The sequence below is a fragment of the Leuresthes tenuis genome, unplaced genomic scaffold (genome assembly GCF_036924035.1).
Source record: "Leuresthes tenuis unplaced genomic scaffold, fLeuTen1.0.hap1 SCAF_11, whole genome shotgun sequence".
NCBI classification, from domain to species: domain Eukaryota; kingdom Metazoa; phylum Chordata; class Actinopteri; order Atheriniformes; family Atherinopsidae; genus Leuresthes; species Leuresthes tenuis.
The window spans coordinates 32936791-32948878 of NW_027325365.1; the positions used below are offsets into that span (position 1 = coordinate 32936791).

The 12088-nt window shown below is 42.7% G+C and overlaps 2 non-coding genes across 2 annotated transcripts; both read left to right on the forward strand.

The window, feature by feature from the left end:
* Positions 1-10668: 10668 nt before the first annotated feature.
* Positions 10669-10782, forward strand: LOC140318719 (U5 spliceosomal RNA). The gene has a single exon (XR_011917870.1). It is a non-coding gene; the product is annotated as a U5 spliceosomal RNA (small nuclear RNA).
* A 285-nt stretch (positions 10783-11067) lies between these two features.
* LOC140318752 (U2 spliceosomal RNA) lies at positions 11068-11249 on the forward strand. The gene has a single exon (XR_011917898.1). It is a non-coding gene; the product is annotated as a U2 spliceosomal RNA (small nuclear RNA).
* The last annotated feature ends 839 nt before the right edge of the window (positions 11250-12088 follow it).

The window sequence follows — 12088 nt, forward strand, 5'->3', positions numbered from 1 at the left end:
GAGGGAGCTGAGGTTTTCGGCTGAAAGAAGATCTGAATGTCCAACCTTAATTTGTAAAAACCGGGTAAGAAAAGGCTCCAAAAAGTCGACTATACACCATCAACAGCTAGAGCGGAGTTGTTCAGCTGCAAGAAGGTCTGAATGTCCATCAATAATTGCCAGAAAACATTAAAGAAAATTTTCGAATATCAAACCGCACATGATCATAAGCGGGAGAGAAAGTGTTCAGCTGCAAGAAGGTGTGAATGTCCACCCATAATTACTGAAAAATGGGTAAGAAAAAGTGCGAATGCCCAACCATACATCATCAAAAGCAGGAGTGGATGTCTTCGGCTACAAGAAGGTTTGAATGTCTGACCACAATTTGTAAAAAGCGGGTAAGGAAAGGTTCGAATGCCCAACCATAAATCATCAAAAGCAGGAGTGGATGTCTTCGGCTACAAGAAGGTTTGAATGTCTGACCACAATTTGTAAAAAGCGGGTAAGGAAAGGTTCGAATGCCTGAACATACACCATCAAAAGAGGGAGCGGAGGTGTTCCGCTGTAAGAAGGTGTGAATGTCCGACCATAGTTTGTAAAAAGCGGATAAGAAAAGGTGAAAATACCCGACTCTACACAATCAATAGCGGGAGCGGAGTTGTTCGGCTACTAAACAGTGTGAAAGTCCGACCCTAGTTTGTAAAAAGCGGGTAAGAAAAGGTGCGAATGCCCGACAATGTATGATCAAAAGAGGGAGCGGAGGTTTTCGGCTGCAAGAAGGTCTGAATGTCCAACCATAATTTGTAAAAACCAGGGAAGAAAAGGCTCGAAAGCCCGACTATACACCATCAAAAGCGGGAGCGGAGGTGTTCAGCTGCAAGAAGGTCTGAATGTCTGAATTATGGGTGGTCTGAATGTCCACCCATAATTACTGAAAAATGGGTAAGGAAAGGTGCGAATGCCCAACCATACACCATCAAAAGCAGGAGTGGATGTGTTTGGCGACATGAAGGTTTAAATGCCCGACCATAGTTTGTAAAAAGCGGGTAAGAAAAGGTTTGAATGCCCGAACATACACCATCAAAAGTGGGAGCGGCGGTGGTTCACCTGCAAGAAGGTGTGAATGTCCGACTAAAGTTTGTAAAAAGCGGGTAAGACAATGTGCGAATGACCGACAATGTATGATCAAAAGAGGGAGCGGAGGTTTTCGGCTGCAAGGTCTGAATGTCCAACCATAATTTGTAAAAACCGGGGAAGAAAAGGCTCGAAAGCCAGACTATACACCATCAAAAGTGGCAGAGGAGGTGTTTGGCTGTAAGAAGGTCTGAATGTCCACCCATAATTACTGAAAAATGGGTAAGAAAAGGTGCGAATGCCCAACCATACATAATCAAAAGCAGGTGCGAACCTTCTTCTCAAACAAGAAGGTTTGAATGTCCGACTATACTTTGTAAAAAGCGGGTAGGGAAACGTTCGAATGCCCGAACATACACTATCAAAAGAGGGAGCGGAGGAGCTCCGCTGTAAGACGGTCTGAATGTCCATTAATAATTGCTAGAAAACATGAAAGAAAATTTTCGAATATCAAACCGCACATGATCATAAGCGGGAGAGAAGGTGTTCGACTGCAAGTGGTTGTGAATGTCAGATCATAATTTGTAAAAATCGGGTAAGAAAAGGTAAGAATGCCCAACCATAAATTATCAAAAGTGGCAGCAGAGATGTTCGGCTGGTATTTATCAATGTCCAGATAGATTTCAACAAAAAACAACGATGTACTTTGCAGTAAAAGAAAGAGCAAATCAAAAGTTTTAGGAATCCGAGAATAAGCCTATTTTCATGAGTTCTGCACGATTTCGGATTTTACTATAAAAATAATTCCTTCCCTCAAACCAGGTGAAAACTGCTTTGTCCTTCGAGCAACATTGTATTTTGCAGTAGAAGAAAGAGCAACACTGGAGGATCAGGAATCCGAGAATAAGCTTCTTTTCATACGTTCTGCATGATTTGGGATTTTATGTATAAAATGAATTCCTTCACTCAAACCAAGTGAAAACTGCTTTGTCCTTCATATGTACCCATTTCTACATATATTTCAAGCATAAACGTCCTCATATTACCCTGAATGAGAAAGAACCACAATTGTGATTAAGCCACACGCCCTTTTTGAGGAGTTCTGCATGATTTGGGATTTTGCTATAAAATGAATTCTTTCACTCAAACCAAGTTAAAACTGCTTTGTCCTTCATATTTATCAATGTCTAGATCGATTTCAACAAAGAACAACATTGGATTTCGCAGTAGAGGAAAGAGCAACACTGAAAGATCAGGAATCCGAGAATAAGCTTATCTTCATACATTCTGCATGATTTGGGATTTTATGTATAAAATGAATTCATTCACTCAAACCAAGTGAAAACTGCTTTGTCCTTCATATTTATCAATGTCTAGATCGACTTCAACAAAGAGCAACATTGTATTTTGGAGTAGAAGAAAGAGCAACACTGAAAGATCAGGAATCCGAGAATAAGCTTTTTTTCATACGTTCTGCATGATTTCGGATTTTATGTATAAAATGAATTCCTTCACTCAAACCAAGTTAAAACTGCTTTGTCCTTCATATTTATCAATGTCTAGATCGATTTCAACTTCTACTGCAAAGTCCAATGTTGTTCTTTGTTGTAGTAAATTTTTCAGTAATGGGTGGACATTCAGACCTTCTTGCAGCTGATCACCTCCATTCCCGCTTTTGATCATGTATGGTCTGGCAATACTACCTTTTCTTACCCGTTTGTGGGTAATTATGGCTTGACATTCACACCTACTTGCAGCCGAACACCACTTCTCCCGCTTTTGATTATGTATGGTCCAGCATTCTAGTCTTTTCTAACACATTTTTCAGCCATTACGATCGGACATTCACACCTACTCACAGCCGAACACTTCCGCTCCCGCATTTGATGGTGTATAGTCGGGCATTCTCACCCTTTCTCATCAGCTTTTTGCATATTATGATCTGACATTCACACCTACTTGCAGTCGAACAGCTCTGCTCCCGCTTTTAATTATGTTTGGTTGGATATTCGAACCTTTTCTTAACTGCTTTTTACAAACTTTGGTCGGACGTTCACACCTTCTTGCAGCCGAACACCTCCGCTTCCGCTTTTGATGGTATATATTCGGGCATTCGAACCTTTTCTTACCCGCTTTTTACAAACCATGGGTGGACTTTCCCACCTTCTTGTAGCTGAACAACTCCGCTTCCGCTATTGATTGTGTACAGTCGGGTATTTTAACCTTTTCTTACCCGCTTTTTACCAACTATGGTCGGACATTCACACCTTCTTGTAGCCGAACACATCCCCTCCTGCTGTTGATGATGTATAGTTGGGCATTCGAACCTTTTCTTACCCGCTTTTTACAAACCATGGGTGGACTTTCCCACCTTCTTGTAGCTGAACAACTCCGCTCCAGCTTTTGATGGTGTATAGTCGAGCATTCTAACCTTTTCTTACCCACTTTTTACAAACTATGCTTGGACATTCAAACCTTCATGTAGCCGAACACATCCCCTCCTGCTGTTGATGATGTATAGTTGGGCATTCGAACCTACTTGTTGCCCGCTTTTCATTAATTATGAGTGGACATTCACACCTTGTCGCAGCCAAACACCTCCGCTCCCTGTTTTGATCATGTATGGTTGGACATTCGCACCTTCTCTCACCCGCTTTTTGCAAGCTATGGTCGGCCATTCACAGCTTCCTCTCCACCATACTTGTATGGTGGGATATTCACACCCACTTGCATCCGAAGACCTCCGCCCCCACTTTTGTTGATATTTAGTCGGTCATTCGCACCTTACCCGCTTTTGGCAAACTATGGCCTTCTTGCAGCCAAACACCTCTGATCTCGCTTTTGATGATGTAAGGTTGGGCATTCAGACCTTGCTTCACCTGCTTTTCACCAAATATAGTCGGACATTCACACCTTCTTGCAGCTGAACCACCTCCGCTCCCTGTTTTGATCATGTATGGTCTGGCAATACTACCTTTTCTTACCCGTTTGTGAGTAATTATGGCTGGACAATCACACCTACTTGCAGCCGAACACCACCTCTCTTGCTTTTGATGATGTATGGACCAGCATTCTTAACTTTTCTAACACATTTTTCAGAAATAATGATCGGACATTCGCACCTACTCACAGCCGAACAACTCCGCTCCCGCATTTGATGGTGTATAGTCGGGCATTCTCACCCTTTCTCATCAGCTTTTTGCAAATTATGATCTGACATTCACACCTACTTGCAATCGAACAGCTCTGCTCCCGCTTTTGATTATGTTTGGTTGGTTATTTGAAACTTTTCTTAACTGCTTTTTACAAACTTTGGTCGGATGTTCACACCTTCTTGCAGCCGAACAGCTCCGCTTCCGCTTTTGATGGTATATATTCGGGCTTTCGTACCTTTTGTTACCCGCTTTTTACAAACCATGGGTGGACTTTCACACCTTCTAGTAGCTGAACAACTCCGCTCCCGCTATTGATTGTGTACAGTCGGGTATTTTAACGTTTTCTTACCTGCTTTTTACCAACTATGGTCGGACATTCACACCTTCTTACAGCGGAACACCTCCGCTCCCTCTTTTTATGGTGTATGTTCGGGCATTTGAACCTTTTCTTACCCGCTTTTTACAAACTATGGTCGGACATTCAAACCTTCTTGTAGCCAAAAACCTCCGCTCCCTCTTTTTGATCATACATTGTCGGGCATTCGCAACTTTTCTTACCCGCTTTTTACAAACCATGGTCGGCCATTCACACCTTCTTGTAGCCGAACAACTCCGCTCCCGCTATTGGTTGTGTACAGTCGGGTATTTTAACGTTTTCTTACCTGCTTTTTACCAACTATGGTCGGACATTCACACCTTCTTACAGCGGAACACCTCCGCTCCCTCTTTTGATGGTGTATGTTCGGGCATTTGAACCTTTTCTTAACCGCTTTTTACAAACTATGCTCGGACATTAAAACCTTCTTGTAGCCAAACACATCCACTCCTGCTTTTGATGATGTATGGTTGGTCATTCGAACCTACTTGTTGCCCGCTTTTCATTAATTATGGGTGGTTATTCACACCTTGTCGCAGCCAAACACCTCCGCTCCCTGTTTTGATCATGTATGGTTGGACATTCGCACCTTCTCTCACCCGCTTTTTGCAAGCTATGGTCGGCCATTCACAGCTTCCTCACCACCATACTTGTATGGTGGGATTTTCACACCCACTTGCATCCGAAGACCTCCGCCCCCACTTTTGTTGATATTTAGTCGGTCATTCGCACCTTACCCGCTTTTGGAAAACTATGGCCTTCTTGCAGCCAAACACCTCTGATCTCGCTTTTGATGACGTAAGGTTGGGCTATCAGACCTTGCTTCACCTGCTTTTCACCAAATATAGTCGGACATTCACACCTTCTTGCAGCCGAACACTTCCGCTCCACCTTTTAGTGTTCTATAACACCTTTTTTTTCACCGCATTTTATAGATTATGGTTGGAAATTCTCAACCACTCTCATCCAAATACCTCTCCTCCCGCTTTTGTTAATATATTTGAACTTAAGTCGGACATTCAGACCTTCTTGCAGCTGAACACCTCTGCTCCTGCTTTTGATGGTATATAGTCAGGCTTTCGAGCCTTTTCATCCCCGGTTTTTACAAATTATGGTTGGACATTCAGACCTTGCAGCCGAAAACCTCCGCTCCCTCTTTTGATCATACATTGTCGGGCATTCGCACCTTTTCTTACCCGCTTTTTAAAAACCATGGTCGGACTTTCACACCTTTTAGTAGCCGAACAACTCCGCTCCCGCTATTGATTGTGTACAGTCGGGTATTTTAACCTTTTCTTACCCGCTTTTTACCAACTATGGTCGGACATTCTAACCTTCTTACAGCGGAACTCCTCCGCTCCCTCTTTTGATGGTGTATGTTCGGGCTTTCGAACCTTTTCTTACCCGCTTTTTACAAACTACGGTCGGATATTCAAACCTTCTTGTAGCCGAACACATCCATTCCCGCTTATGATCATTTGCAGTTTGATATTCGAAATTTTATTTTCATGTTTTAAAGCAATTATTGATGGACATTCAGACCTTCTTGCAGCTGAACCCCTCTGCTCCCGCTTTTGATGGTGCATAGTCGGGCTTTCGAGCCTTTTCTTCCCGGTTTTTACAAATTATGGTTGGACATTCAGACCTTCTTGCAGCCGAACACCTCCGCTTCCGCTTTTGATGGTATATATTCGGGCATACGAACCTTTTCTTACAAGCTTTTTACAAACCATGGTCAGACTTTCACACCTTCTTGTAGCCGAACAACTCCGCTCCCTCTATTGATTGTGTACAGTTGGGTATGTTAACCTTTTCTTACCCGCTTTTTAACAACTATGGTCGGACATTCACACCGTCTTACAGCGGAACACCTCTGCTCCCTCTTTTGATGATGTATGGTTTGGCATTCGCACCTTTTCTTACCCATTTTTCAGTAATTTTGGGTGGACATTCACACCTTCTTGCAGCTGAACACCTCCTCTCCCGCTTATGATGGTGCATAGTCGGGCTTTCGAGCCTTTTCTTCCCGGTTTTTATAAATTATGGTTGGACATTCAGACCTTCTTGCAGCCGAACACCTCCGCTCCCTCTTTTGATCATACATTGTCGGGCATTCGCACCTTGTCTTACCCGCTTTTTACAAACTTTAGTCAGAAATTTACACCTTGCAGCTGAACCACCTCCGCTCCCTGTTTTGATCATGTATGGTCTTGCAATACTACCTTTTCTTACACATTTGTGAGTAATTATGGCTGGACAATCACACCTACTTGCAGCCGAACACACCTTCTCCCGCTTTTGATGATGTATGGTCCGGCATTCTAGTCTTTTCTAACACATTTTTCAGCAATTATGGTCGGACATTCACACCTACTCACAGCCGAACACTTCCGCTCCCGCATTTGATGGTGTATAGTTTGGCATTCTCACCCTTTCTCATCAGCTTTTTGCAAATTATGATCTGACATTCCCACCTACTTGCAGTCGAACAGCTCTGCTCCCGCTTTTGATTGTGTTTGGTTGGATATTCGAACCTTTTCTTAACTGCTTTTTACAAACTTTGGTCGGACGTTCACACCTTCTTACAGCGGAACACCTCCGCTCCCGCTTTTGATGGTGTATAGTTGGGCATTCGAACCTTTTCTTACCCGCTTTTTACAAACTATGGTCGGACATTCAAACCTTCTTGTAGCCGAAAACCTCCGCTCCCTCTTTTTGATCATACATTGTCGGGCATTCGCAACTTTTCTTACCCGCTTTTTACAAACCATGGTCGGACTATCACACCTTCTTGTAGCCGAACAACTCCGCTCCCGCTATTGATTGTGTACAGTCGGGTATTTTAACGTTTTCTTACCCGCTTTTTACCAACTATGGTCGGACATTCACACCTTCTTACAGCGGAAAACCTCCGCTCCCTCTTTTGATGGTGTATGTTCGGGCATTCGAACCTTTTCTTAACCGCTTTTTACAAACTATGGTCAGACATTCAAACCTTCGTGTAGCCAAACACATCCACTCCTGCTTTTGATGATGCATGGTTTGGCATTCGAACCTTTTCTCACCCGCTTTTTGCAAACTATGGTCGGCCATTCACAGCTTCCTCTCCACCATACTTGTATGGTGGGATATTCACACCCACTTGCATCCGAAGACCTCTGCCCCCACTTTTGTTGATATTTAGTCAGTCATTCGCACCTTACCCGCTTTTGGCAAACTATGGCCTTCTTGCAGCCAAACACCTCTGATCTCGCTTTTGATGATGTAAGGTTGCGCTATCAGACCTTGCTTCACCTACTTTTCACCAAATATAGTCGGACATTCACACCTTCTTGCAGCCGAATACTTCCGCTCCACCTTTTAGTGTTCTATAACACCTTTTTTTTCACCGCATTTTATAGATTATGGTTGGAAATTCTAAACCACTCTCATCCGAAGACCTCTCCTCCCGCTTTTGTTAATATATTTGAACTTAAGTCGGACATTCAGACCTTCTTGCAGCTGAACACCTCTGCTCCTGCTTTTGATGGTATATAGTCAGGCTTTCGAGCCTTTTCATCCCCGGTTTTTACAAATTATGGTTGGTTATTCAGACCTTGCAGCCGAAAACCTCCGCTCCCTCTTTTGATCATACATTGTTGGGCATTCGCACCTTGTCTTACCCGCTTTTTACTAACTTTAGTCAGAAATTCACACCTTATAGCTGAACCACCTCCGCTCCCTGTTTTGATCATGTATGGTCTGGCAATACTACCTTTTCTTACCCGTTTGTGGGTAATTATGGCTTGACATTCACACCTACTTGCAGCCGAACACCACTTCTCCCGCTTTTGATGATGTATGGTCCAGCATTCTAGTCTTTTCTAACACATTTTTCAGCCATTACGGTCGGACATTCACACCTACTCACAGCCGAACACTTCCGCTCCTGCATTTGATGGTGTATAGTCAGGCATTCTCACCCTTTCTCATCAGCTTTTTGCATATTATGATCTGACATTCACACCTACTTGCAGTCAAACAGCTCTGCTCCCGCTTTTAATTATGTTTGGTTGGATATTCGAACCTTTTCTTAATTGCTTTTTACCAACTATGGTCGGACATTCACACCGTCTTACAGCGGAACACCTCCGCTCCAGCTTTTGATGGTGTATAGTCGGGCATTCTAACCTTTTCTTACCCTCTTTTTTTACTGATTGCTGAAGATTAAGTTGTTCTTTCTCAAACCGCAAATTTTTTTAATTGTTGAAATTTGATTTGAAGTGGATAAATAAGGAGGACAAACAGTTTTAAGTCAGGCTGATAGAAGGAATTAATTTTATAGCAAAATCTGTACTTCGTCATATGTCGAGAGATGCTTATTGCTGAAGAAGTTCTATCTCATTCTACAAAGTACAACGTTGTTTATCGTTGAAACTTGATTAGACATGAATAAATATGAAGGACAAAGCAGTCTTAACTTGGTTTGAGTTAAGGAATTCGTTTTATAGTAGAATCCGAATTCGTGCATAACTCGTTAAATAGAGCTTTTTTTCGGATTCCTGAAGAATGAGTCTGGTTCTTTCTCATAATACAAAGTATGTTGTTTATTGTTGAAACTTCATCAGAAGTGAAGAAATAAATGAATGCCTATCAACAAATGTGGGATCTAAACTCTAGTGCTTCCTCTAAAATAATTTCCTTTCTCAATTCAGAAATGTGTGTGTAAGTCACAACACCCGTGACACCAAAACGGCTTTCTTTGCTCTCTTTTCTCTACACTCTGCACTGTTAGCACACATACCAAATCAGAAAGGCTTTTTTCTCTCTTTTCTACATGATGGACTGTGGTGACACAAAACCGCTCTCTCTTTTTTTTTTTTTGATTGTGTGCCAGGGCGTTGTCTCACGTATTAGATTATGCTTAAGATACGAATGGGTTTATCAGTCACATCAGAATCCATACATACTGATCCTCCCGTAATAAAATGGTCGGATCTTATCAAACACACTTTGTTTCTTGTGACAATCAAGTCAGCGAAACAGCGTATACACGTCAAGACACTGAATCAAGTTTGCCACAAGAACTCATAAGTTTGGCAGTATGGCTCTGCCGTCAGCAATCATACACCCATTTTATTTTCGTGAGACATGTGCAGGCACCTGTTCATCTACTGTTCTATCACTATGAATTAGTTTATCTATTATCAATAAGGATACTTCTACAACTACTATCAAAGTATGTCCGGACTTCTTATGTTGTCAGTTGCTATATATGAATAAGTGGGTAGCTACTGACAAGCATTAAGCATGTCACACAGCCCAAATATATAACATTTCAGGACACACCACACAGTTAACAACCACAGTGAAGCGTGTCAAAGCCCAAACATGTAACATTCAACAGGACACTTACACAACACATTCAAATCAAACAGTCAGACAACATACAAGAACATATACCCCAGCCAGCATTGCTCCCTGCCTACTTTCCTACAGCTCACTATATGTGCGCACACCTTTATTCACAAACTCTTCAACTTATACTCTTTTACCGAAGCTGCTACAGCTTGATTGGCCGAATACCCTTAGATCCTATTTCGGTGAATTTGACATCTGCCTTACATGTAACAGATTAGCGGTTTAGCAGTTTTAATTTAGTTTGAGAGAAGGAATTAATTTTATAGCAAAATCCGAAATCGTGAAGATCTCATGAAAGTAAGCTTATTCTCGGATTCCTGAAACTTTAGATTTGCTCTTTCTTTTACTGCAAAGTACAACGTTGTTTTTTTTGTTTAAATCTTTCTAGACATGGTAAATATGAAGGACAAAGCAGTTTTAACATAGTTTGAGTGAAGGAATTCATTTTATAGATAAAATCCCAAGAGTCTGCTGAGAAAAGAGAGTGAATGCAAAGTAGACTTTAAGACGGCTCTGGGAGCGAGCCGAGTATGGGCTAACCGGGAGAATTGCTTGAAAGAAACGCAACACCGAATGAGCGGTCAGAACAAAGCCTCAATAAGGCAATAACCAAGCACAGCTCACCATGGGGAAGGTGGCTATTCCAACTAGCCTGATGCCCTGCTCCCGCAGTGACGGATAATCGTACTCTGGTTTCTCTTCATAACGTACAAGTCTTTTGCCTTTTACTAAAAACCTCTGTGGAGAGCAGCACTAATGAGTTGTTTCTATTTTTGGCAGGCTTTACCTATGCGGGTGAAGCCCTTTCTGTCTGTGCAAAAGAAATCTTGTTACTGTGCAAAGTGACTTCTCTGAGTAGAGTCGCCTTACTTGTTGCGACTGTGCCGATGTTGCTTGAATGGTGCTCGCTTGAGCGTGCGGGAGTGCAAAGTTATATCAGTTAAAAGGGCTGAAGAGTGCTCAGTGCAGCGGGTGGGCGGAGGTGCAAAGTGACACTCTGGCCACCTATGGCCATAAAAAGAACACCGCTACAAGTGCGCAATGTGCCAGGAAGGGCCCTCGGACGTGAACCATTGGACAGTTATCGCTTCTCGGCCTTTTGGCTAAGATCAAGTGTAGTATCTGTTCTTATCAGTTTAATATCTGATATGTCCTATATACGAGGACTACATATTAAATGTATTTTTAGCAATAGGAGTTGAAATTGGAGCTTGCTCAGTGCAGCGGTTGGGCGGAGATGCAAAGTGACACTCTGGCCACCTCGAAAACCGAGGTTACATCCACTACCAGGGGCAGCCCAAGCTCTGCCGCAAGTGCGGTGAGCATGGGCACCTGGTTGAGGCTTGTACCAAGGTGATATGTGGGAAGTGCAGAGAAATTGGGCACACTTTTGGAGAGTGTCCAAATGGCAGGAAATGTAATCTCTGTGGAGAATTAAATCACCTCTTCAGAGATTGCCCTAAATCTTTTGCCAACAAATTAAAGACGCTAAAGCCACAGTCAAGCCAACAAAGAGAAGGACCAGAGGTGGCAGTTGGTGAACAAAGTGAAGAGGTTGACCCAATAGATTCAAACTTGCCGCAAAAAGCTTGGGTTGGAAGTGAGGAGCATAAAGGGGTAGGGCCTGTAGAGGCCTCACCACTCAGTGCTTAAGTCTGTGAGAATTCACAGGCAGAGGGTGGAGATACGCTAAATGAGGAGGAAGAGCAGACAGGTGAGTCTAGTGAAGATACTCACCTCCCCGAAGGTCAACAGCCGAAGAGGACGGCATCTGAGTTGTCCTTTGATTCCCCAGTGTTATCAGAGAAGAGGGGAAGGGTTAGGTCCCTTTCAGACAGTTCTTCAGTGGAAGAACCTAGAGTCTTCCCCTCCGACTCACAAAATGAGGTCTCCTTTTTAACTTTAGCTCTGCAATCAACCCCCAGGGACTCAAAGTTAAATGCAACATTGCGTCAGAGGCCAACACCGAGAGTCCGAAAAGGAAATATAGATCACCCTACTCACTTTTCACCTAAAGAAATGAAGGAAGAGATAGTTTCCCAAGAAATAACCTGAGTGTGTAATTTGTTTTGATAACTTAGAAAAACGAAAATGACATACCTAC